We start from the raw sequence: 23,006 nt of genomic DNA, 5'->3' as shown, positions 1-23,006 counted from the left end.
TCTTTACAAGCAATTTCTTTTGAAATTTAATTTTTCCACTTGAGAAAACAAGCATTTTCAGTCAAGCTTTTGGGTTGAGCTAGTGTGCTCCTAACTCGACTATTGAGTTCTTTAGGTAGTGGGATAATTCTTGGCAAGGTTAAGGGCTTCAAACTATAAGTAAATGGGTCTTGCCTCATTTTGGATGGGTTATATGGAAGGAACGCAATAACCAGATCTTTGGGGATGCTAACCTTCCTGCTAGAATTATTTTTGGTGAAATTAAAAATTCCCTCATGGAAAATTATATGTGTATTAAAGGAACTAACCCTTTTATAGGTGATAATAGTAGAAGTAATGATACTTAGACAAGAAGAAAGGAGTGTCACTAGTCTTTACCCCTAGAAATTTAGCACAAGCCAACTTTGATGGTGTAGAAAAAGTCAACTCAGGAGTAGCGGGTAGCAGAGGGGTGATAAAAAATAGTCATGGGTATGGTATTGCGGTGGTTTCTTTCCTCTTGGGATACCAAACTAATCATTATGCGGAGGCTTGTGCCACCCTTCAAACTACTAAATTGGATAAAGAGGTAGGGATCAAATGCCTTTTGTTGGAGGGGGACTCAAATAACATTATAAAATGCCTAAGGGGAGAACACCCTCCGCTATGGAGTATTAAGAATATGATGGAGGAAACAAAAAATACTCTCCTGTCCTTTGAAAGGGTCTATGTGTCACATGTTTACCGTGAGGGAAACATGGTTGCTAATTAGATGGCTAATGAGGTAGTAAGGAGGGACAAGTCACATAGATGGTCTAGTGGAGAAGGATTTTCAATGGACACAAAAAGTATAATTGAGCTAGAGAGAATCCAAGGGAGAACATGCAACATAAAGTGTAATTATGGAAGTTAATGTTGTCAATCAAACTTATAAAGTAATGATGGCTTGACACAGGCCGATTCAGAGGCATTATGATTGGGGGGCTTTTGACACATTTTATGGGCGATCTTATGGGCAACTGCTAATTACAATAGCTTTACCAATTTTTGAGGCAAGTATAGGTTTTGTGAGATAAGAAAAGGTTCAACTCACGGTGCATGGAGAACAATAAGTCTTTTTTTTCTTTCTACAACATAATGGTTGGGGAGAGGCATCAAAGGGAGTTGAAGGGAGAAGTTGAGAAATGGAAGAGGTGTTCAAAGGTGTGGGAGAAGTTGAGGGAAGGCAATATCTCATCCTTCATTGAAAAAATTCTTGGCTGGGATTTGAAGATTACTAACCTTATGATGAAGACATGGGGAGAGAAGAAGGTAAAGATTGATGGGGTTAGCTTCCAAGTCAATGAAGGGGTAATTGTTGAGGTCATTAACTCACCCAATCATGGCATAAAATTCTATAGGGATAAGAAAATATCCCTAAATGTGGTGAAAGATTTTGCAAAGGACACAAAGGAGATGAAGGATCTTGTGAAGATTGGTGCCTACTATGAGCCCGCATCTATTAAGAAGCTATGGAGGTTTGTCCTAAGGGCAATTATTTCCTACATTACACTTGACACTAGGTTTGACAAGATTCAAACCCACCATTTCCTTATCCTAAACCATTTTAGGTATGGAACAAAAATTTCCATCCCCTTCTATTTGTTTTTCTCTACAAATAAGAGTATTATGGATTATAAAAAGAAAGTGTATGCTAATCTAGCCTTCCATGAGGGTTTGCTATTACTCATATATGAGCATTTTAAAGCTCAAACTCATGGAAGGGTTGTAACCTAGAAGGCAATTTCTTTAGAGGAGACAAAGAGCTCCTACCTCCCGTTGGACATGGAGGATAGTGCGGGTCTGCACTTGAAAGATGAAGAGAAGGAGGCTAAAATCATGAAGGATATGGGTAGGAAGAAGAAAATGAAGCCAGGGAAAGGTTCGAAGAGATGGATTAAGTAGGAGGAGAACTCGAAGGAGGATTATAGTGATGAGGAAGAGGGGATGGATACAGATAAAGAGGGCAATGTGAGAGAGGAGGGTACTAGTAAGGCACAGGTAAGTAGGAAGGTGGACAACTCAATCCAAAGGAAAAGCAAAGGAGAGAAAGATGTTGAGAAGGCTCATGAAAATGGAAAGGAGAGCACCACTGAAGCTTTAGAAGAAAGGAAAGAGGAAAAGGGCTTGACTTATACTACTGTTTCTTTGGATGAAAAGGGAAGTAAAACTGCATGGAGGAATTTTCATGTCAGTATTGCAAGAATGGGTCTACTTAGAGAACATATCAATCCAAAGGTTCTGGAGGGAAGGGATGGCAAAATTTAGTTGGAAGAGCTAATTAACTCGACTTTGGTGATTCTTAGTGATAACTCTTAGGAAATGGGAATGAAGATCCTAAAAAATGCCCACAACAATTTGGTGGACAATTTCCAGTCCATTAAATGGATCTTCCATGAAATTGAAGAGATTAAGTTCAGGATGTAGGGGTAGGACCGGCTAGAAGGGGGGGATGGGAATGTCAGAATTGGCAAGCTAGATGCAAGAGTTTTTGAGATCGAAAAAAGGGTGGAAAGGATGGAGAACTCTCTCCATAGCTCGGCTAACTAGAGCCTTAACACAATTAAAGGTCTTAATGATAGCATCATTCAGCTATACACAATGGTGGAGGAAAGAAAAAAGGGGAAGGAGGAAAAGGACAAAGAGGAAACCAGGGCGACTGATGAGGATGCTTCAGGGTGAGACCCCGAGCAAAAGAAGGAGAGTGGAAAAGAGGAAGAGGGAAGAGGAGGTTTCCCTGGATAATAGCCAATCGAATACCAATGAGGCTGAGGCCAAGGAAGAGTTGGAGCTAGAAAAATATTTAGTGCCCTAATCATTTCTCCTAGTTTTTGTTGGTTCCCTATCTTTTGGCCTTTTTTTTTTGTTTCATCTATTGGTCAAGTTAGGCTTGTTGTTTTTTATGTTACTTGGTTGCTAGACCTAAACTTTTAATAGTTTTTATGTTGTTAACTGGTGGGTTTCAGGAACCCCCGTAAAAAACCTATTTTACTTAATAAAAAACAAACATTTTCAGTGACATAGACCTTCTCCCAATTTGGAGAATGCATGTTAGCTAAAATCATTGTTTTGTCCAACAAATACATCTTTGGAAAAATTGATTGAGTGCCATCATTATAAGAAGAAAATAAACTTGGAAAAAAATAACTATAAGAAGAAAAGATGTTTTATTGGTTAAATATAGATTTTTTAAAAATACATGCAAGGGATACCCAGAGTATGGACAACCTTAATATTTAATAAGCTCAAGATATATTATATAATTCTTTTATGATCAATAACAAAAATTTCTATACATTTTTACAAAAATTTAGTCAAGAGGCCCTTCAGTCCTGAAAAACTGTGAAGCTTAGATAATCATAATTTTTTTGAAGACAACTATCTTTACTTTTAATTTTCTTCTAAGTAATCCATATAATGAAATTGTAACCAATTTCTATTACATGAAACCAAATCTTAACAACTTTGTAGCCTAATTCTTTAATAATTTTTAGTTTGTCAAATCACAAACCATCTAATATACTTTGATTGAAAGCTATGAAATTTGTTAATCATATTAGCAAGCATCACATTGTTCTAAAGATATGGAATTTTATCATACATCATGTAGAATTTTATTTAGATAAAACATGTTTAAATTCTTGAAATTTTATCATAAATCTTGCCAAATTTTCCTTAGATAAAACATGTTTAGATTTTTGATATTTTTTCTTTCACAGGGTTCTATTGCTATTCAAAGGGTACAAGACTCCAGGTAAGTGTGCATTTATTGCTCATTTCAATTGTTTTTTTCCTTTATATTATTGTATAACAAAACTACCAATGTCCTGCATTGCACATGATTTATGATTTGTTAAGTGTTAATAAGTTATTGGAAGCCCTACAGTTTCAAAGGGGTAAAAAATAAAGAAAGATGAGAAAGCAGAATCAACATAGTGTTAAACTAAAGAACTAAACCTATATCTTATGTCATCCTAAATTTGAGATAAAATCTTCTAAATCAGTATCGATGCTTCTCTTTCCTAGTCCTCCTCCCATTTCAAAAGTATCATGTTGAGAGAGTACATGCTTGCCTTCCATGATCGACACTCTACCTACCCATAAAATATCTTGCATTTTGAAATCTCTTAGATAATCAGATGGATGTAAGATGGGATCACATTGCAGAGAAGCCATCATCTTAAGTATAAAAACTCCTCAAAAATATCTTCTACATTTTTATTAAGCTCTTTATTTGTGGAATTATTATGTCATTGATTGGTCATAGAATTTGGAATACATATCTGCGATGAAATCATGGACCATTATCTTGCCCCACAAATTAGAATTATTTGTAGTTTGTTCTTGATCAACATAGTTTCCATAGTTTATATTTTTATTTGGTTTAGTCATTTCTCTTACATTAGGTGCAAAATGATTTTCGTGAAAACCAAGTTATGATTTTGAATGGAACTTCGGAAGACTATGTATATGCAAGTTAATCCTTTATAATTACAATTCTTACAAGATATGTTTATAAGAGTAAAAAATTGATCATTTTAAAGTATTGTCTAAATTCTTATTATCGTAAAAAAAATTTGTTTATGTTTGATCCAATGCTCACTTATTTATCTTAATATTTGTCTATTATTAATACTAATGAGTACCATTGATCTAATTATTCACCTTTTTAAAATAAAATAATCAACTATTAATGTACTAAATTACTAGTAATTAAAACTTCTACCGAATAGACAACTGAAACAAAGATGATAAAGGGTGCTCTTCCCTCATGTCATCGTAGAAATTTCATCCCCATGGGATGTCAACATGGTAGAAGTATGGTGGACAAATGACTATGGGAATTGGAGTATGGCTTTGGCATTGCTATATCCATCCTCTGAAAGTGAATGTTATCAGATGTTCAAACAAATGTTCATATGGGATGGGCCTTGAGAATGCTATGGTATTTTATATATATAAGTATATGAAGAAGTGATGTAGTTCTTTTTCTTATGTTGGAGATTCCTTGATGAATATGAGATCTCAAACTGAAAAGGAGAGTGTATAAAATAGTGTACCTACACAAGAAACATGGAGCGAGGTGGGATTTTCATATGATGCCCCAACTTGAAGTCTAACAAGAATGCAACCATTTGGCTTAAACTTGCATACCCATATACCTCAAAGAAAACATTAGCAATGAGCTTTCCAGGAAGAATGTATCCCATTATGTACTCTGTAATGATGTTCAACCTTGGTGTCTACACCATTGTTAGATACAATTTTCATCTCGGACCCAAATAAGCAATTATTTTGTTGGATTCATAATTAAAACTAACATTATTAATTTCTCAATTCAATTATTTAAATTTTATTTTGCATAGGTTAGTTATTTAGTCACGAATGATGCTAAGCAATTTTCATTTTATTTTCCTTTCATTAATGATATTGTTCATGTTGAGAACATAAATTGTGAAAAGAAATTATTAAGATTTAATTGCAAAAATATGGATTTATTTAAGCATTTAAATTTAAATACTGAGTATTAAATTAACAAGTTTTCAGTTGAAGTGTTCAAATTTATGTGCTGAAAAAATTCAAATAAAAGATTATATTGTATTCTGTTAGGCATAAATAATTAAAAATTACTAAAATTATATTGTATTGTGTTTACCTAATTTATTTGAAGTTGATTATTTTATTTTAATGAAAAAATATTGAGTGAAAACGAGATCATAATAATTATCAATTTGTTCTAAATTAGATGTCGTCTGATTTTTATTAAATGGTTTGGTTTTTATAAACTTGTGTCGGTACAATTTAATATGAGCAAAAAAATTCAAAAGCAAAGATGGATTTCTTCTAGAAATTTAGAAAATATATTTAAAATAGAAGTCTTATATAAAATATTTTAAATTGTTAAAAGCATGTTAATATAAAATTAAGAATTAAAGAATAAAATGTTAATTTTTAATTCCTAATAGTTTGATTATTTTAAAATAAATATCCAACTCTTAAAATTAAAAAATCTATTAGATTTAAAGCTTAAAATGTCATAATATTCAAATAATCATGTTTGAATTGTTTTAAAATGAATATTCTTTTATTTGACTTGGATATTCAATTAATAGATTTCATTCTTATAATCTTAAATTTCAAAAGTGAAATTGACTTTGACAATATTTAAATCAAATCATGAAATATAATTGTATCTTATAATATTTATCAATAATTTCAACTTTTAAAACTAATACTAATAGATTTTTAATATTAGGTTTGGGGGTATGTGCAGGATCATGGTCAACCAAACTATGGCCTTAAGTGGTAGTGGAATACTAGCAAATCAAGGTTATGTTGACACATAATTTTCAATAAGTTATGGGCTTTATATCAAAAACTTGTAAGAAAAGAAACTATAGGAAATTGAATGTAGTTTATAAACTACTAGGCCTTATCTCGAGAAAAAAATATTTGATTTGTCAAAATTTTGGATTTTAATGCAGTACTACAAAACTTTTAGGGAAAAAATAAAAAGTAGGTGTATGTTTGACCATCTTAATTAAAATCAAATGATATTTTTAAATATAATTATAGATACAAAAAATAGACTCATGCTTGGATGTGACACATATTTTCAGGTATTTTTATTCTAAATAAATAATTAAATATGAATTTTTTACTATAACTTTTTTTTAAATTAAAAAAAACTCTCACGTCTAACCACCTTAACTAATTGAAAACTTTACAATTTTCTTTTTAATCTTATACTAGGCGAAGCATAGAATGTGAAGTAGCTTTTAGAATTCAAAAATCTTATACTAAAGTTATAGCTATTTTTCAATTAGTATGTCAATCAACAATTTACAGACATCTTCATTAAAAAACAACTAATAAATACTTATCAAGCTCGAAATTTGACAACAATTATATCGATGGAATCTTGAGACTGTAATAAAAAAACCCTTTTTGTTTCATTGAATTTCGATGAAAAAATATTGTTAGATGATTACTCAAAGTCTGAATATCAGTAAAACATGTCTCAAACACGTTTTTTGAGTTGACCAAAGAGGTTTGGTAAATACCAAGTGTAACTGGGTGCCCAATTTGAAATTAGGTACTTGAAATTTGGTCATAGATTTTTGTTTCAAAAATTGAATGCCCAAATTTTGGAAAGAAATCAATTTGGAAAGTGTTCAACAATATTGTATATTATTATATATTAGTATATATTAGTATATTATAATAATAATTATAAAATATAATATAGTAAAATATTATTGTTATTATTATTATTAAATATAATATAGTAATATATATATAATATATAGTGATATATTTCTATTATTATATAATATAGTAATGTATTATTATTATTATGGGGTCGTAAGCTAGGGTAATATATACAATGGGTCAAATGGGGTTGTGGGCTAGCCTACAACCCCATTCGACCCATAGCATCGATTGTCCTATGTCCCTAGGACCCCTAGGGACACATATCACGATGCAATGGGTTCACTAGGGTCGTGGGGTAGCCCACCCTCTCATTGCACCTATTGCGTTGATTACCATATACCCTTAGGGGTCCTAGGACCCCTAATGACACATGTTGTCATGAAATGCATCACAAAGGGGTCATAGCTCCCTTTTGATGCATTTCATGACAACATATGTCTCTAGAGGTCTTAAGACCCCTAGGGACTTATTTGATTTGTTTGAATGGGTCAAAAGGGGTCATAGGATAATCTATGACCTCTTTTGATGCATTTCATGACAACATATGTACCTAGGGGTCATAGGACCTTAGTGACCCATTTGTTTTATTTGAATGGGTTGAAAGGGGTCATAGGATAACCTATGACCTCTTTTGATGTATTTCATGACAACATATGTCCCTAAGGGTTCAAGACCCCTAAGGACCTATTTGGTTTGTTCGAATGGGTCAAAAGGAGTCATAAGATAACTTGTGACCCCTTTCAATGCATTTCATGACAACATATGTCCCTAAGGGTCCTAGGACTCATAGGGACATATTTGATTTATTTAAATGAGTTGAAAGGGGTCATAGGATACTCTATGAACCCTTTTGATGCATTTCATGACAACATATGTCCCTAGGGGCCCTAGGACCCCTAGAGACCTATTTGATTTGTTTGAATGAGTTGGAAGGGGTCATAGGATAGCTTATGACCCTTTTGATGAATTCATGACAACATAAGTCCCTAGAGGTCCTAGGACACATAAGGACTTATTTGATTATTTTTTAATGGATCAAAAGGGGTCATAGGATAACCTATAACCCTTTTCGATGCATTTCATGATAGCATATGTCCCTAAGGACCTATTTAGTTTGTTCGAATGGGTTGAAAAGTGTCATAGGATAACCTATGACCCTTGTCGACATATTTCATAACAACATATGTCCTTGGGAGTCCTAGGACCCCTAGGGACCTATTTGGTTTGTTTGAATGGGTCAAAAGGGATCATAGGATAACCTATGATCCATTTCAATGCATTTCATGATAACATATCTCCCTATTTAGTTTGTTTGACATATTTCATGATAACATATGTCCCTAGGGGTCATAGGCCCCCTAGGGACCTATTTGGTTTGTTTGAATGGGTCAAGAGAGGTCATGGGATAACCTAGACCCCTTTTGATGTATTTCATGACAACATATGTCCCTTCCTAGGGACCTATTTGGTTTGTTCAAATGGGTCGAAAGGGGTCATAGAATAACCTATGACCCCTTTCAACATATTTTATGACAACATATGTCCCTAGGGGTCCTAGGACCCCTAGGGGCCCTATTTGGTTTGTTTGAATGGGTTGAAAGGGGTCATAGGATAACTTATGAACCCTTTTGATGTATTTCATGACAACATACCCTATTTGGTTTGTTTGAATTGGTTGAAAGGAGTCATAGGATAACTTATGACCCCTTTTGATGTATTTCTTGACAATATACCCTATTTGATTTGTTTGAATGGGTCGAAAGGGGTCACATTTCATGACAACATATGTTCCTAGACATTTCATGACAACATACCCTATTTGGTTTGTTTGAATCGGTTGAAAGGAGTCATAGGATAACTTATGATCCCTTTGATGTATTTCTTGACAACATACCCTATTGGTTTGTTTGAATGGGTCGAAAGGGGTCACATTTCATGACAACATATGTCCCTAGGGTCTGAAGACCACTATGGACCCATTTGGTTTGTTTGAATGGGTTGAAAGGGGTCATAGGATAACATATAACCCCTTTCAATGAATTTCATGACAAAATATGTCCCTAGGAATCCTAGGACCCCTAGGGACCTATTTGGTTTGTTTGAATGGCTTGAAAGGGATTATAGGATAAGACCCCTAGGGACTTATTTGGTTTGTTCGAATGGGTCAAAAGGGTTCATAGGTTATCTTATGACCCCTTTCGACCCATTCAACTATATTATATTTAATAATAATAATAATATATGACTGTATATTTTAATATAATAATAATAATTATATATATTACTATATTATATTTAATAATAATAAATTATTAATAAATACTAATATATAATAATATTTAATTTAGTTGTTGATTGCCTACACTTGCCAAATTTTGATTTCCCTCTAAAATTTAGGCGATTATTTCAGGTAACAAATATCTAAATGGTTATCCTATCTTGAATCAGATACCCCATATGGGATCAGGTACCTAAAATACTAACATACTTTTTCCCAAAATATTCTCTATTACTACAGACCCAACAATCACATTTTTATGGGGTCATTTTCGCAGACTTCGAGAAAAAAGATTGTTTGCGGCCCATACGATAAAAAAAGTTGCTATAAGGTTTGATTAGGTGTTTTATATTATTGTCTACATGGGAGCAATAGTTGTTGAAAGGCTAAGAACAAAAGAAACGTATCAAATGAAGAAATTGTAGCATCAAATGAATAAATTGTAGCATATAGGGAATGAGACAAGGTAAACCACCGAAGGAAGAGACAAGGTATGTTAAATGTGAATCTAGTTGACGATGTATTGATTAAAGGTGAAATCATAGAGTCAGATAATGAATATGTTCAGTTGGGGAATGAAAATATACGAATTGATAGTGATAGTGTTGGGATTGAAAATTTGGAGAATGAAAATTTACTAGTTCATAATGTAAATGCCATGATTAATCAAGTCAAAAATGAAAATGCATGGGAACGTTACATATCTCCTAATTATAATTAACATGAAGGTCCTAGAATACCAAAATGGGTAATTGAAATTGATGAAATGATTATTACCAATTTGGAAGGAAAATAATCACAAAGAACCATTCGATTATGGGCTTCAAGACTATATAAGATGTTTTTGGTCAACAAGACAATGGTGGAGCAATGTCAACTATTTATGCACTTATTAAAGATGCAAACGATGAGGCCTATGCTTTCCAAATTGAAGATTCATGTCAATATAAAAATGGAAAGAAATTCCATTATTGTGAAGAATCTTTTCAGTGCTCTTAATAGCATTGGGAAAAATAGCAAGAAGAAGGATAAGAGAGTTGTTTGAAGGGTTATTACAACCTCTGTGGTAAGTCATCATTTGACAAAGGGTAGTTGTATGAGACAAACTTTTATTGACTTGAACCTAAATCATACTACTTTGAGAAGAGCACTTAGTAGACGAGAGAGAATTGATGACCCTCTTGAAAATGAAACATGGGATTTTGGTGGGAGACTTCCACATTTTCATAAGAAGCTATCCGATGATGTGAAGCAAGAAATTACACAATTTTGGCACTCTAGCCCAAGAGTATCACCCAATGCTAAAGACATGTTGAAGCTGATAATTGGCATCAGAGACTGCATGCCACATTCTTAACATTATTTGTAGGTAAGTCAAACTATGTTGTTTAAAAAATTTAGAAACAATCATCCAAGATTGGATATATCAAAAAGATCTTTTGAATCTTGGAAGCCATTTTATTGTGTACCACTTAAAATTTAAAATACATGTTGCAAATATCATGTGGAGTTTTTTATTCACCATGAACTATTACGCTCCATCCATTCTACTTTGCATAGTAAATAAATTTTGAAGAATTGTGGTGCTAGTGGGCTTCCAAGATCATCAAAAGACATGTTAGATAAATTTTTATGTCCTAAAGTTGATGGTTGTATCTTTTATAAAAATGCTTGCTTAAATGAGAAGTGTTGAGAAAGTGGTGACTTATCTAAGTTTGACACATGTTTCCATGAGGGGTGCAAACAAGATCTTGGGAGGACATTAGCAAAAAAAATGGAATATGAAATGGTGAAATACACATTGAAGAGTGGAGGTGAGGGATCTAGATGTGAATTGGTTGCAAAAGAAAACAATGTGGCTTATTTTTTATTTTATTTCAAGGCAAATCTTTTCTAGAAGTATACGAGGCATAGTCAAAGGTCTTGGTGGTTGGATCAACAATTTAGAATGTGTAAGGAGACATTTCCCATTGGCACTATTATATAAGTTGTTGAGAACTACAAATTGCAGCCCCAAAATGAACACAATCTTAGTATTACAACTTCATTTAGATTGTTATTTTTTTCCACATAATATATAGACATGTCCCTAATAGTGCGGAAGATAATTAGAAGATTATTAAAGAGTACCATTTTTACATGAGTGATGATAAATCTCACACTCACAAGTTTGCGCAACATTGTTTCGAGAATTATTTTGATTTCTTATAGGAGCATGAAATTGTTATGGATAGACACATCATTTGGTCAGATAATTGCACAGGTCAATTCAATAATGCTTGCATGTTTTATTGATTGTGTAGGATGCACATGGAGAGGGGGTGCCTCATATTTGGATTTTTTTTTTGAATCTAGCCATGGGAAAGGGGAACATGACAGAGCATGAACATGTGTGAAGAGAGCTCTAGTTAAGAAGAAATTGAAGATTTTATGAGAAGAGCTTCTTGATGCTTATAGCATTGTTGATTGGTGTAGTTCAACATTATCATGAGGGGGACTCTTGATTCAGTGATACACAGGTTCTTTTGGATGGTTGAGGAAGGGTCCATAGGTGATAGATTAGATTGTGCTACTGTTACAGACTCATAAAAAATGCATTCATTCTGAAGCTCTGATTCTTGTACATGGACCATTTGGATATGATAGCTAGCTTGCTTTTGTCCTAGTTGTTTCTAGTGTGGTTGGGATCACTATGAGTTGAGTGAGTGGGTGGACACATGGGATCCACATTATCTTACTCTATTTTTTATCATACCCTCTATCAGAAATGATGACATGGAAAGTTCACTTCAGCATAACCATCTATCAGATCTTCTTTAGCCAGTCTATGTCTTTGCATTGGTTGCACCATAGGGGAATGATGAGAAGTTAGATGATTGGTTAGCATATTGTGTAAGAGGTAAGCAAGAGCTTGCACAATTAATCATAGATGATGATGGATTCACATATCCTACTAGTTTATTTGTTGTTGCTGGAACATGGTTGTGGACACACATGCTTAGAAAGAATGGGATTATTCCATTTGAAGACTATCAAAAGCATAAAAAAATAATCATAAATTTACATCTTATTATAGCAACAAATGTGAAGTTGTTGAAGCATCAATGTGTTTAAAATTGGCTAATCAAGATATGTAATTGTTGTCAATTATGGCAACACATGATGTACATGCTTATAGAAATCCTTGGAAACAAGGATACTTGGCTTTTGGTACTGAGAAAATTGAAATTGGTTTACAATAGTGTATTATTTTGTATGTAACTTGTTAATGACATCATATTATGACTAGCAAAGTTAGATGGAGATAGTATACATGTTTATGATGATGTGTATAACCTTAAACATTAATATAGATTGTACAAAAAAGAGATATTCATGTTTTACTAGTGAAACACAACAATGAAATTAAAGATACCGAAATTATTTTGTTTACAAAATAATTACTTGACCAATTAGGGCTGACATCCTAGATGTTTACTCTAAGTTGGAAAAGTATATTATGGTCTTAACCGACCTAGAATAAATTTGTGAAAAAGCATGGTATTTATGCAAAGGATATCTTGTGAATTCAAATGTGAGAGTGATATGTTGTGTTGATCAATTGTATTGTGATATGCAAACTTTTGTGAAGTGATATATGCAAAGTTTTGAGAAGTTAATGTTGTGATTCAAGATCTAGCTGAGGTCAGAGATCAATCAAGAAATAAGTTACAACACCTATATACTAGAGGACTAATTGCATGTTTGGGTAGTGAGCTCTTCTTGTAATTGGAAGTGCATGTTTGGGTAGTGAGCTCATCTTGTATCTACTATACCACAACTCCTAATAAGGATTCAAAGTATCCTAATAGGAACTCTCTATGTTGATTTTTCTCATTTACTCCTAACAGGGTCCATCCTTTAATAGGAAACATATTTATCCATATATTATCTAGTGGGTATCATCCCCACCAGGGTTTTCCCTTGGCTAGGGTTTCCCTAGTTAACAAAATATAGTGTTATGAGTTATCTTTGTGCATGGTTATTGTTACTATTCAAAATTACTTGTTTACTTTCTTATGTATGGTTCAAAGTAATAAATAATATTCACTTGGCAACTAAAGTTTGTAAATTACTAATTCACCAACCCTCTTAGTAATATCTCTTTCTAACAATTGGTATTAAAGAATAGTTATGCAAAAGAGGCTTAACAACTTGAGTAAGATCCCTATGGATATGGAACAGTTGATAAAGAACCTTAAAGAGGCACTTGGACAAATTGATATCCTTACTAAAGAAAGAGATAAGCCAAAGGATAGATATGGAGACTCCAAATTCTACATTGGATAATTGAAGGACAAGATTTAACATCTCAAATCCAAGCCTGCATCTACTGAATCTAAAATTAGTGATGATGATTATTCATTGTTAAAGACAAAGTACAAGATCTTGAAGCACGAATTGAAGATTACCAATCTAAAGTTGACTTTGAAGAATGATCCTAACAAAGTTGAATATGATTTGAAGACTAAGAATAGAAATCTTAGAGCAAGTCTGGTGAGGAAGACATCTGAATTTGAAGCATTCAAAGAAGATCATGAAGAACTTCATAAGTACGACACTATTGTGAAAAGGAAAATTAACTTAGTGCAAGAAACAACTTGAGAAGCTTTATTCTAGTAGATAAAAGCCTGATGATTCAATGTTAATGCAAAGACCTACCTATGATAAGACTGGTCTTAGTTATCAATTTAACATGTTTGCAAAGAAACCTAAAAATAGATCAGATTTGAAAGAAAAAGATAAATTTGATGATAAGATTGAATCCAGTCAATCTTATGATAAACCTAAAGAATTTGGACAAGGTAAGGAAGTTGAGATATTGGATGAACCAAAGCAAGAGGAATCTCCTAAAGAAACCAGGTATGAATTTAGAAGTAAGTATTTTTCATGTAATGAGATAGGTCATATGAAAAGAGATTGTACAAATAAGTCATTTAATTATGTTAAGGATTTTTATTATCATAATTATCATGGTATGGATCATAAAGCAATTGATTATAGGAAACCTAAATATGATAATGATAGAAGGAATAGTAGAATGTCTGGAAATGCTAACCCTATAGATAGAAGAAGATCTAATGAGAGGACATCGAGAGAAGGAGAAGGAAGGCCTTATGAAGAAAGAAGACAGATCATGTGTTATAAGTGTAACAGCTTTCGACACATAGATTAGAATTGTCATGCACTTGTTGATTAATAGAATCCTAGAAGTGGAACTCTGGTATGTGAGTTATGCAACAACTTTGGACATACAACAAAGTATTGTAGAATTTGAAAAAAATTTAGAGATAGAAGGAACAATGAAAGAAACTTCAAAAACAGAGGGAACAATGGAAGAAACATCAAAAATGAGAGAAGGAACCATGAAAGGAACACTAGAACTAAGAAAGACAATGAGGAACAAAGAAATGTAGTCAGTGAACTTTGAGAAGAACTCAATGAGGCATTCATAGAACGATTAGACATCTCAGAAGAAAAGTTAGAACATGGCAAGACAAGAAGATCAAAGTCAGTAATCGAGTTTGATATAAAGTTGAATTAAGCTTGTTCACAACACTAGAATTTGAAATTTCATTTAGAGATTGAATTATGGGTAGCAAAGTTGGGAAAAGCTGTATTGAGATAATATTAGATGGTATCCTAGCTCACTTGAAATTTGGAACTTATTGGAACTTTTTATGAAGGAATTAAGAGTCACTGTTATTACATAGAAAGTTAATTTAGTAGAAGAAGATGAAAACTATGTTTTTATAGAGAATTTTGTGAAGTGAAGATTCTTGTAGCATTTTCATGATACAAGGAAGCTATGGTAAATTTGGGTAGCATTTAAAGATGGAACTAAGATTTCGAGCAGATATTTGATTTCATAATGTAATTGACATTTTTTTGTGTTTGTAAAGTACAAAATTAATGCAAATTTGAATTAATGAATAAACTAGAGTACAGACTTGATTACCACTTCATTGCAATTACATCAGAAGCATAGAGCACTCAAAAGTGATTTAAGAAGGTGATTTCGAATTAAACCCTATTTTTGAAAAGAGGTATTTAATTGGTTCTCCATAGAATTTATTTGATACAGTTTATATTTCATAGAATCATGGATATGTCAGTAGTTCATAATGTTGAGAATGAGGAGACACCAAAAACTGAAGGTTGTTTCCGTGAAATTTGTAGAAGGAAACCCTAATTCAACATTATCCATTACTTTGAACAATGTAGTGTATTTAGAAGACATAAGAAGTTATCTTAACAACAAGTTTGAAAATATTGGGAATGAGTACATGAACATAGAAATGGAAATAGTCTTTAACCATGATATGACTGTAAAGCCTAGATTTGAACATTTGAAAGAACTAGACCTTTTCAAATATCACTTCTACAAAGAATTGGACACCGATGAATGGAATTAGATCATACTAAGTAGAATTCATGATGAAAAGTTATGGATGGAAGACAATGTAGTTGACATTTCAAACAACCTTATTCATGAGATAACTGGTCTAGCAAACAAGGCAGTGTACCTATAGGTGAGAAACTTGTTAAGAAGAAAGTTGATTGCTACACAAAAGCACTTTATAATGGGAAGGCCATGGTGATCAACACCATTAAAAAAGATGATGTAAGATTCCTAAGCAAAAACATTTCCTACTCTATTTATGAAAGTTCTAAGATTGATGAATTATTAGTAGGATTCATCTATATAGTCTATAAGATTTATGTATAGAAGGAACACATTAACCTTAGTGAAATTTTGAGAATTCAAATACTTGAAAACTTGGAGAAAATCAAGAGGACTAAGAATGGTGTGTTTAGATTTCAATCATTGATTAATTATATATTCTTTCATGTACTTAAGAGATTCCTATACTTATTAGATAGTGAAATTATGACAAGAATTTTACCATGGAAAAGATTACAGATGGATAGCAGAAATTTGATCATGAGAACATTTTAGAATGGGATGAGACAAAGATTTAGAATTGCACTTGCAATTGTAGAAAGATTTAAAAATGATGTATCTGTTATCATTGATATAGATTTAACTCATATTCAAGTAGTAGAACCTTAGAAAACATTCCTTGATGCCTTAGGTTATGAATTAAGTGATGATGTAACAATTTGGTATATTGATCTATTGTTGAACTCCAAGAAGGGCCAAGCTAAGTACAGATTTGAGACTTATGAATAAATTACCCAATCAACCCATCAAGCATTCTTAGAGAAAGCATCTTACAAGAAGATTGAGATAATAATGAAGAAAGCTCTAACTAAGGTTGATATGACAAAAAGTGAGTCATAGGTAGTTAGGTAGACAATGAAACAAGGAATAATGTATTTGTTTATTACAGAGACATCTTTAGAGTAGAGCATTCCATATGCTATAGTATCAACTGAATAACCAAGTGAACCAAAGATGAAATCATAAAGATTAGTGGAAGCATTGACTAACAAGGCAAAAAGAGTCAAGCAACAAGCTATTGGACCAAGAAAGAGACATAAGACATTGTTGACAATTGTAGAATCTAGCGAAGAAGAAGAAGAAGAAGAAGAAGAAGCAAAACATGTATAAAAAGTAACTATTTCCAAACAGACAACAAGTAAAGCAAGACAACCTTGGAAGTTGAAGATTGAGAAGATAAACTCAACCATTGCTAATGAAGGGAACCTTGTTCAGATGAATTTTTTTTATGATTTGTACAATGATATTGAGAAGGATCAAATTGATATCTTTGCTATGAGATATATAATTGCTAACAATCTGAAACTTAAGGATATTGAAGGCACAATAAATTAGAAAGTCTATGACATACTTATAGAGATGAAGGCACGATCTTGAGAAGAAGATATAGAACTTTGGAAGTCTATGATAAGGACCATATGCAAGACTAATGATGAGGAAGAAGTCAAGAATTTGTTGAACAGTCTAGCACCTTACTTGAGAAACAAGGTGAGACCATTTTTATTTATGGTGGGTGAAAAGGATAAAATAAGAAGTGAAACAACCCCAACTATTAGTCAAATGATGAATGAGTCTAAGAAAACACCTTCATCAACACCTAGAACTTCAGAAGTGTCAGTAAGTGGTGACACAATGCAAATTGATCAAACCAATGTTACTATTAACATTGATGATACTAACCCTTTTGAGAGTTCCAAAAAACCTGAATCTCAAGTTGAGGTTATTCAAGATCAATTGAAACAAATTGAAGAGGAGAAGAGGCTATAAGAAATAGAAAAGAGAAAAATAAGAGAAGCAAAGTAGAAATTGCTTGAAAAAGAAATGAAAAGAAGAGTTGAGGAAGAAGTGAAAAGGAAAATAGAGGAAGAAAGGAAGAAGAGAATAGAGGAGGAAGAAAAGAAAGAGAAAGAAAGACAATAAAAGGAAGAGAAAGAGAAAGAAGAGAGACAAGTCAAAGAGCTAAAAGAGAAGAAGCAAAGGGAAGATGAATCTAAAGTATCTAGTTCATCCACTCCACTTTTGCTTACTAGCCTAAAAAGTGATGATGATGATCAAACTGACTTGATCTCATCTCAGAGAAAACTTATTGAGAAGAATAGGAAAGTAAATAGCCTACAAATAACCTTAATGGAGGTAATTAACAGATTACATAGTACTTTGGTAGTCAAGCATATAGAGGTAGATCCTAAACAAAGGAGTCAAGCAGTATTGAAATCTTTTGATGAACAATTTACAAATTCATTGAATGTTACAGAGTCAAAGGCCTAAATTTCTCATGATGCTAATCTATTTAGCACCATTTGTTATAATATCAAGAATGATTTGCTAAGTCTTTATACTTGTATCAAGGAACTTCAAAAATGTCAACAAGATGGAAAGGTATTGTACATTAAGTGTACCTTATTTCATAAGTTGACCAAGGATTTTGATAGTAAGATTGAAGGAATGCTAAGTGAGCTAGAAGCTCTATCAAACCAGATACAATAACCTTCTAACAAAGTTGATGACTTTGAAGGACAAGTGGCTAGTATTCATAGTGATATTAGGAAATTGGAACATTAGAGAGAACAAATTTTGAAGAGATTATTGGAATTTAGAGAGTCTATTGCTCTAAAGATATCTATTTTTGAGAGAAATTTAGAGGAGTGTGTTAAAGCCAAGGATACCTAATCAAAATTTTTATTCTTCGATCTTAATGTAGTTGAGATTGCATCATATGCCCCATGTGCAATTCTCACCTCTACTAAAACAACCAAAGATACATGGATAAAAGGTTTAAATAGTCTTGAGGTAAGTTTTGATGTCTATATGAAGATATTATTAGTTTAAAGTAGATGATTACAATTTTTAACAATGGATGAACAATTTTTCACAATTTTAGACATTCTGACTTTTTTCATTAATGTCAAAGGGGGAGAAGATGCATAAGAAAATTGTAAATAAGGTAAGGTATGAAATAATATTGAAAGGGAGAGCATATGTAAGATGGATAAGTTGTAAAATATGATTAATTTATTGATACTGTAATGTTTTTTTGACAAGTTTTTGACACTTATCCAATTTTCCCTATGTTTTTGCCATCAATGCCAAAGGGGGAGATTGCTGACAATTGGATAATGAAGGTATGTAATTGTTGTTGTTTATGGAAAAACATGATGTACATGCTTGTAGAAAACCTCAGAAATAAAGATACTTTGCTTTTGGTTCATAAAATTGTCTAAGTATGAAATTGGTTTAGTATTATTTTGTATGTAACTTGTGAATGACATCATATTATGAGATAAAGATAGTATACATGTTTATGATGACATGTATAACCTTAGATATCAGTACAGACTGTACAAAAAAGAGGTATTCACATTTTTCCAGTGAAATAGAACAATGGAATTATTTTTTCAATGGAATTGTTAGTAAATAGATTTGTCCTTCCAAAATTAAATACAAAGAATTACTTAGAATGCTCGAATAGAAGAACAACTTCCACTAACATTTGGAAATACTATCATGAGATTGATAGCTTTCCTTTGAATTGAGAGGTACAACTCCCTCTTAGAAAGATATTCAAAGAATTTAAATAGGTAGTTATTTCTTTTACCAGAAGACACAAAGGCTTTCTAGCATTTACCCATCACTATGGGAAAAATACCATTATAAGATTTATAAATTGGACAATGAGGAAAGAAAAATGAACAAACAACCACATGACCATCTATCTAGTCTTTCATATCACAAGGGAAGTGTAAAGAAACATTATTTTATTCTGCTGACTATGATGATAATGCAAAGCTGCACCTAGAACATGAAAAAAATGACTATATAACCATTTTCAATCCAAGAAAATTGTATTCAAACTTTAGAATCTGATATATGAAACTCTCTTTTATTTTAGATTCATAAAAAAAAATAACAATATCATTTTATCTCTGTCATTATAATCAAGTTGCAAAAAAATAAAAATAAAACTTCTATTCCTCCTCCTTGTTACAATCATTGCCCATAAAAATGTATTCTCTCACTCCTTATAGTTGCAAAAATGCTAGTGAAGAGAAGAACTCCCATTGCATAGAAATATTCACAATAAATAACAACTTTCACTTGCATTTCGATTTTGGTAACTTTTTCTTGAAAATCATTTTAATCATTCTCGTGAATAATCTTATTCTTATCACTTTAGAACATTTAATAGTTGATCCATTTTAAAGTTTCATAGATTATAATAAATATATTTACCAAATTTAAAATGAATCCCATGTGCATTCTTGGATAGGTGGCATATGTTGGTAACAAATTGATGCCATGATCTAGTGATTGTCATTAGTAGTTTATATATTGTTGCACTTAAATAGTCATACATTTTGATCCATGATGAATTTTACCAAAAAACTTGGAGGAGATTTTAGATAATTAGGTTTTCCCAAACATATCCAAAATTCACCTCAATCCAATAGTCAGATTAAAATTTGTGGCCCCTGCAACATGACTATTTTTTTTACTATAGAAAATTTGTTATTAACTTTTAGTTAGCAAAATTGGTTTCTATTGCTCCATCTTTATAAGCCAATAGATGGTGAACATATTATCAATCATGATCAACTGACCCATAATCATGATATTTTGAGTCATTAAGGTCTAAAATCCTAATGATTCAACTTAAACAATTGTGCTTCTGAACTTTAACTTGAACTATATGGTTCAGGTTCAAGTTTGATAATTCCTTGCAACACTGTCTATCTTCCCCAATAGAATGAATAATTTAATTTTCTAAATGCTTGACTACTGTACCTATTTTTACATTTGATGACCACAAATGGGTATTCTAAAGTTGTTGCAAATATGAGCTTAGTATAATGATTACTATATGAAAGAGTTTTTCCAACTTTGGTATGCTTGGCATCATCTTAACCCATCTTGTAATGAAGTTATTTTACTTATTGCTTTGAACTTTTTTGCATTGAAGAACATGACCCATTATTCACCACCACCTTCTAGCCTCAGATCTTGGAGTCTCAAGCAACTTATAACATTACATCTACTTTTTATTTTATGCATAACAAAGTGACCTTTAGAACTTTGAACTCGAACTCAAACTTTGTGGTTCAAGGTTCAAGTGAAACTCTGGCATATGTGAATAGATAGATCAAATGACAAGAGACTGGCCATCCACTTTTAAGATTTCTTGCTTGTGAAAGAGCTTGAACCTCAAAGATTTGAATTTCATCTTGCATGCCAAAACCTAGAACTTTGACTTTGAACTTGTTGGCCTGATTTTGAACTTTGAACTGACCCAAAGGTTTAACTTCAACTTCAACTTTCCGATATGCGAATAGGAAGGTTGACAACTAGGAGAATGACTAGCCTACTTTTAACATTTTGTGCTAGTGACAGAACTTGAATTGACTCAAAGGTTCAACTTCAACTTCAACCTAGGCACTCCCGAGACTTAAACAATTGACTTTAAGGATGAAGAAAAATACAAGTGTAACAAGAATTAAAGGTAAATGAATTATTTTTTTTATAAAATAATTACTTGACCATTTAGGGCTGACATCCTAGACATTTATTCTTCATTGGAAAAGTATGTTATGGTCTTAGTCAACCTAGCAACAATTTGTGAAAAGGCATGGTATTTATGCAAAAGGAAATCTTGCAAATTCAAATGTGAGAGTGATATGTTGTATTGAGAAATCATATTGTGATATGCAAACTTTTGTGAAGTGATATATGTGAAGTATTGAGAACTTGATTTTGTGATCTAAGATCTAGCTGAAGTCAGCGATCAATCAAGAAAGATGCTACATCACCTATATACTAGAGGACTAATTAATTGTTTGGACAGTGAGTTGTTCTTGTAATTAGAAGTACATGTTTGAGAAGTGGGCTCATCTTGCATCTACTATAGTACAACTCATAACAGGGTTGGAATTTACTAACAATGATTGAAAGTGTCCTAATAGGGACTCTCTATATTGAATTTTTTCATTGACTCTTAACAAGGTCTCTCCTCTAACAAGGAATATATATATTAGTATATTATCTAGTGAGTATCATCCCCACCAGAGTTTTCCCTAGTTAACAAGATATGGTGTTGTGAGTTATCTTTGTGCATGGTTACTCTTACTATTCAACATTACTTGTTTACTTTCTTATGTATGGTTCAAAGTAATAAATAATATTCAGTTGGCGACTAAAGTTTTCGTGAATTATAGATTAACCCCCACCCCCACCCCCCCCTCATTACTTCCTATTTCTAACAAAAGGAATGCCAAAAGTAAAAGAACTTTTCACTATTACTGATGCTGACCATGAAGACCTATTGGAGACCCTAAAATAGAGAGAGGACCCTATAGGCCCACTTAACTAGCTATATTTACTTCTTATGTTCTTTTTTCATAATGATTTGGTGAACCAATGATTATCTTGTTTAATAAGATTATTTACTAATATTTTTTATGATATTGCAATGTAGGTCCATCATAAAGATCAGCCATACATGAAGATAAAAAAATAAATAAGGAGCAAGATGAAGAAAAATCTATTCTATTTTTGATAGTATGATTTTTGACACTAGGGTATTTGACGCTATGATTTTTGGTAGTTGTGTGTCAATGTAATAATGATGAAACACATGAGATATTCTACATGTAAACTTTTTTATTTAATGTAAGAGGCAAAGATGTTTTTACTTAATGTAATTTATGTGGAGGGACCTAAAAAATGATGATTTTAATTAATACTAACACCAAACTTTGAAATTGTTGATCTTGGCATTGAATCATTAGAGCCATTAGCTTTGGATGGGCGGGTGAACCCTAGTGACACCCCTATTCTAGCCATTGAGAGCCTCCATCATTCACAACCACCCTGTATTGAAGAGTCTCCAAGGTGCTCTAATTGCATTTGGAGGTCAATCTTCCAATAGTCATAACTCAGAGCTTGTGGGGGCTATCAATGAAGCATTGAATGATATAGGATGGTCATGCTAAGGCCTAT

General features: G+C 32.4%; 1 long non-coding RNA gene across 1 annotated transcript in view; it reads left to right on the top strand.

Annotated features, from left to right (window-relative positions):
• LOC149562405 (uncharacterized) overlaps window positions 1–22,502 on the top strand; it is a 29,265-nt gene extending 6,763 nt beyond the window's left edge. Inside the window, exons 2-4 of the long non-coding RNA XR_016363499.1 lie at window positions 3,738–3,772; window positions 19,109–19,138; window positions 22,483–22,502. This is a non-coding gene — a long non-coding RNA (uncharacterized LOC149562405). The remainder of the gene's footprint in view (window positions 1–3,737; window positions 3,773–19,108; window positions 19,139–22,482) is intronic.
• Window positions 22,503–23,006: the final 504 nt, after the last annotated feature.

The sequence above is a fragment of the Cupressus sempervirens genome, chromosome 4 (genome assembly GCF_028749045.1).
Source record: "Cupressus sempervirens isolate cs-2001-9-10 chromosome 4, ASM2874904v1, whole genome shotgun sequence".
NCBI classification, from domain to species: Eukaryota; Viridiplantae; Streptophyta; class Pinopsida; order Cupressales; family Cupressaceae; genus Cupressus; species Cupressus sempervirens.
The sequence above is the reverse complement of the archived record's forward strand: the minus strand, read 5'-3'. Positions and strand labels throughout refer to the sequence as shown.